Source organism: Myotis davidii, unplaced genomic scaffold, assembly GCF_000327345.1.
Source record: "Myotis davidii unplaced genomic scaffold, ASM32734v1 scaffold842, whole genome shotgun sequence".
Lineage (NCBI taxonomy): Eukaryota > Metazoa > Chordata > Mammalia > Chiroptera > Vespertilionidae > Myotis > Myotis davidii.
In genome coordinates, this window is record NW_006293540.1 from 104,840 (window position 1) to 110,641 (window position 5,802).

The 5,802-nt window shown below is 46.1% G+C and overlaps 1 pseudogene; it reads left to right on the forward strand.

Annotated features, from left to right (window-relative positions):
- The first annotated feature begins 2,670 nt into the window (after nt 1-2,670).
- On the forward strand, nt 2,671-5,313 carry LOC102767118 (annotated as a pseudogene).
- The last annotated feature ends 489 nt before the right edge of the window (nt 5,314-5,802 follow it).

Here is a 5,802-nt window from a genome sequence, read left to right on the forward strand (position 1 = left end):
AGGCCTGGGCTGGGAGCAGAACCAGTGATGGGGGGAAATGAGGGTCCCCTGCTCTGACAGAGGCGTCAGGTCTGGGCAAGGGGCCGATCCTGAGATTGGAGGGTGATGGGGGTCATCTTGGACTTCCCAGCCCTCAGAACTGTGTGAAATAAGTGTCCTTTGTTTAAGCCACCCAGTCTTTGGTATTTTATTATGCCAGCCTGCACTAAATAACACACTATGAAAATTCGACATAGATATTTGGTCTTTGTCCTTAGCCATTGACACAGAACTTCTAAAGCCCTTGGAATTTAACTAAGTGATAGAGGTGAAAGGAGCTTCTTCTGTTATTCATAATAAGCCTCTATCCATCATTCCCGAACATAGGCTAATAAAGAGGCTCTTGATGAGCCCTAGATAGCTTTAGAATAGGAGCTGGTTGCCACCAAGTTATTAGAAGGTTAGAATGTTTAGCCCCACCTGCCTGCAGATATGTGAAGATGGGAGAGGGGCTGGAGGTTGAGTCCAGTCATCAATGGACAATGATTAAATCAACCATGCCCACCTAATAAAATAAACTATGTAAAAACATGGATTTTAGAAAACTTCTAGGCAGTAAACACATCCCTCATACCCAGCTTCTATGGAAGGCAGGATAAACTGGGGAAAGGGAGAGGTATTAATGTTAAATCTAGGGCTACATCAAGACTATTAAATGAGCCCTAACCAATTTAGTTCAGTGGATAGAGCATCAGCCTGTGGACTGAAAGGTCTCAAGTTCGATTCTGGTCAAGGGCATGTACTTTGGTTCTGGGCACATCCCCAGTAGGAGGTGTGCAGGAGGCAGCTGATCGATGTTTCTCTATCATCGATGTTTCTAACTCTCTATCTCTCTCCCTTCCTCTCTGTAAAAAAATCAATAAAGTATATTTTTTAAAAAAGACTATTACATGAAAATAGATATTCTAGCTGGAGAAATGTTACCATGAATTGACCACATGGTGATGAAATTTTCCTAAATGTCAACAAATGTAAAGGGAATGGTTAGTCCCAGGGGATATTAAGATGCAAAGAGAAGAAAAACAGCATCTTTATGATTACACTAGAGGCCTGATGCACAAAAATTCATGCAAAAGCTTGGGACCTGGCCTTCTGGCACTGGCTTCCCTCTGGCACCTGGGACCCGGGCTGCTTCCCTCCTCTGCTGCCTGCACGCACCCTGGACCTGGGCTGGCTTCCCTCCGGCCCCAGCTTCGTCAGAAAGGACATCTGGAAGATGTCTGATCCAATTAGCATATTACCCTTTTATTATTATAGATATTAAAATAGTGCTTGATTAAGTAAAAATTACAAGGATTTTCTTGTACCCGATATTGTCCCAATACTATTGCCCAAATATTTTTATATACTATGTGTGTGTGTATCTTCATAATTTCTCTATAATTTGATATAATTATCACCACTTTATTATAGATGAGATAAAACTTAGAGATATTAAGTAACTTGCCTAGGTCTAGGGTTGCCAGATTTAATGAATAAAAATACAGAATTCCCAGTTAAAACTGAATTTCAGCTCTACAAAGAATAATTTTTTGTTAATCCTCACCTGAGTATATATATTTTACATTGATTTTTAGAGAGAGTGGAAGGGAGGGAGAGAGGGGGAGAGAGAGATGGGAAGAGAGAGAGAGAGAGAGAGAGAGAGAGAGAGAGAGAGAGAGAGAGAAACATCAGTGTGAGACACATTGATTAGTAGCCTTCTCCATGCACCCTGATTGCAGCTGGGGATTGAACCTGCACCGTGACTGAGAATCAAACACAAGACCCTTAGGTGTGTGGGCTGATTCTCTATCCACTGAGGCACCAGCCAGGGTGAATATTATTTTTTTAGGTACAGGTATATACTTGGCACATTCTTGTAACTAAACAATTATCCATTGGTGAACTAACATTTAAATTTAAGTGAGTGTCCTATATTATCCAGCTACCCTATTTAGATCACACATCTAAGTAAATGGTGGTCCTGTTATTATTGTAAATAGCTAGTTATTAATATTAATAATGGGAAGAGAGCAAAGGAAAGGCCAGACATTATAAGCATGGTCATCAGGAAGCTACAGCTTCACACTCACCACAGTAAACCACCAGTTCATTCCCTGAACATCACTGAGGAAAAGAGTCCAACAAAGGTGGAAACTGGAGTATTAGTAGTGAAGTTGGGTGAGGTAGGGAAGGTACTTGCCTGTCAGTTTAACGTGAGAAAAAGATAATTGGCTAGAGCAGGGGTGAGCAAACTTTTTGACTCGAGGGCCACAATGGGTTCTTAAACTGGACCGGAGGGCCGGAACAAAAGCATGGATGGAGTGTTTGTGTGAACTAATATAAATTCAAAGTAAACATTACATAAAAGGGTACAGTTTTTTTTTTTTTTTTTTGTTTTTTTTTATTTTATTCATTTCAAACGGGCCGGATCTGGCTCACGGGCCGTAGTTTGCCCACGGCTGCCCTTGGCTAGAGGGATAGAGCCACTGCAAACATGCAAAATCCTGAACGGTTAATTGGTTAAGCTCCCAGTTATAATTCCCACACAAAGAGTTATTTCCTGTGCTCCTACTCCCCTGCTCCATGATGCCTACTTACTCATGTGCCTCCATAACCATGTGTCCTTAAGCAGTCGCATGGCGCACGGCCATGCGGACCCCACAGGCAATGGGTTGCAGCTGGGAGCACAAGCTCAGCTGGCCAGATTCTGGACTGGACTGGGCTTTAATATGGAGCAGAGACATTGGGAAGTGCCTTAATCCTAGCCCTGATGAAGACCAGTTTGGACTTTTTCCATGTGAGACAGAGAGAGATGGGACCATGGAAGGGAAACCCCTTAATTTTACATCATCAATAACGCTGTCCACAAAGTTCCATCCCCTATGGGGGCCTCAGGAAATTCTTTCCCCAGTCTCAGCTCAAGAGCTGCACTTTCACCAGTAATAGGTGGGAACACAGAGGGCACCCCACTGACAACAGCCCCAGCATGTGAAATCAGGTCTATAGGATCTGTATATACTTTGTCCTCAAAACTCCGTGGTCTCTTTTCAGAGAAGAAAAAAGTGGCAGCGTAATGCTTTCTTTACACTGTTAAATCTCAGGATTGTTTCCTACAGCTCTGGCTTGATTTACTCCCAGTATCAAATGCTGAAATCTACTGTTGCTGGCTCCCTATATGGTTCTTATGGACCCAATAGAATAACTCCTGCCAAAGACATGAAGCATGTAGTCATCTCTGTTTCTGTGGTTGTATTTATTATTACCGCAATGTTAAAAGCCTCCAAATTCTTTTGGCATTTCTCCTAACTCAACACTCTGCTTCCCATTGCTTACTCAATTTGCATTTTACAAGCCTCTCAACTTCCCCCACCAATCACATATTCTGGGCCAGTAGCTTTTCAAGCTGCTTTTCCAGAAAGTGGTTTCCTTGAAAGAGAAAATATTTTATTTGTAAAATATAAAAGGATATTTTGGGCAAAATGAAACTGAGTAAAACATATATGATATATTCTATTTTCACAATTGGTTTTGGAATCTATAATAATAAAAGGGTAATATGCTAATTAGACCAGATGTCTTCCAGACGTCCTTCCTGACAAAGCCGGGTCCAGAGGGAAGCCAGTGGTCCCGGGTACCTGCAGGCAGCCCAAGGGAAGCCACCCCGGGTCCAGGTGCCTGTGGGTGGCCCAAGGGAAGCCAGCCTGGGTCCCAGGTGCTGGAGGGAAGCCAGTGCCAGCAGCCTGGGTCCTGGGTGCCAAAGGGACCCTGGTGCTGGCAGCTGGGGGAAGGAAGGTCTACTCTTGCACGAATTTTTGTGCATTGGGCCTCTAGTCTATATATATAAAAAGCCAGCTACCTTACGACCAGAGACCAGAACACCACAGCCCCCAGGGAACAGTTAGGGATTGCCCCTAGGCAACACTATAGGGTGCGAGTTGATGGGGAAAGTTGAAGAAATAGAGGGGAAGCTCTTAACGGTCTGCAGGGTCGGGGTGGTCAGCCTGGAGTAGGTTTGTAGTGTGCTGGGGAAGGAAGGGGAAGATCTGATTGGAAAATGGCTGAGCACAGTATCTTTCTCATTGCAAACCAGGACAGCACCAGCTGTGGACTGAATGGGCAGTTGTTTCATGAGTGTGCTTGGGACCGACATGTTCACGGCAGTGGCAGTACTCCCCAAACTTCACTGATTCCAAATAGTAAATAGCTATCAACATCAAAGAACAGAAAAATCCTCTCCAACTACAGGCCCTGGACTTGCAACAGGACTAAAGGAAACACCATTTAAGGAGGAGCTAAGAAAAACAGAAGAATGCAACCAGAGGATTGTGGGGTTGTGGAGGATGCCTGGGCGCCTATGGCTAGAATGTGAGCCTGTTATTGCGCATGTACATTATCAGCCCTATAATCCTCACAGTATTTGGACGTGACTTCTGGTGGGAAATTATTTCTATTAATGTTTGCTGTTCCTTTGTGGTGAGGAAGATCAGAATTAAAGGTTTTGTTTGTTACCTTGAAGTGGAGGATCAGACCCGCAAGTACAACCAGCTCTACAAGGAGTACACACGCACCTCCCAGGAACTGCAGAGAAAGTGCACAATTGAAGCCTTCAGAGAAACTATCAAGGTCTTTGAAGAGCAGGGCCAGACTCAGGAGAAGCGCAGCAAGGAGTACCTGGAGCACTTCCGGTGTGAGGTTAATGAAAAAGAGATGCAGAGGATCCTGCTCAACTCTGAACGGCTCAAGTCTCGCATCTCTGAGATACATGAGAGGCGCCTGAAGCTGGAACAGGAGCTGTGGACACAGGCCTTGGACAACGGGAGATTGATAAGCGTATGAACAGCCTGAAGCCAGACCCCATGCAGCTGCGCAAGATCCGAGACCAGTACCTGGTATGGCTCATCCAGAAAGGCGCCCGGCAGAAGAAAATCAAAAATGAGACTGAAGACCAATATGCACTGATGGAGGACGAGGATGACCTCCCCCACCATGAGGAAGGAACCCGGTACGTGGGCAAGATCAGCCGCACGCAGGCTGAGGAAATGCTGACCAGCAAGCGGGATGGTACCTTCCTCATCGGTGAGAGCGGCCAGCTCAGCTAGGCTGTTAGCCTGCTCTGTGGCGGTGGATGGAGATACCAAGCACTGTGTCATCTACCACAGGGCCACTGGCTCGGGTTTTGTGGAGCCCTACAACTTGTACGGGTCTCTGAAGGAGCTGGTGCTGCATTACCAGCACACCTCCCTCGTGCAACACAATGATGTCCTTCCCAGCACACTGGCACATCCCGTGTGAGCCCGGCTTCCCTCCCCCGCCTCCCACCCGCAGCTGGCTGATTCATACAGAGCAGAACTCCCTATTTCTGTCTGTCTTCTCTCTTCTTTGTGAATCTTTCTCTGTCTCAATCTCTCTCTTGCTTTCTCGGAGTCTCTCTCTTCCTGTCACTATTTCTATCCCCATCTCTGCCCTTCTGTACCGCTAAGTTTCTGTTAGAGGAGCATAACTCCTCCACCCTATGTCCCCTTTCCCCATGGGCACTGCCCTCTCCCCTTTGGCTCTGGCTTCCCCCACCAGTTCCTACAGTTTCCCCAAGCTCCCCCTGCCTGTACCTGTCATGTTTACAAGGCCCCTGGGTGCTCAGCCCCAGCCTGGTGCTCTGATTTGTAAGCCATAGACCTGGGATCAGGGCAGGAAGAAGGCAGGGAGGAACTTTGCTGGGCCACTTCCCAGAACCTCCGCTGTGATATTTGGAGCCAGTCAGGTCCCTCCCCACAGACCCAACTT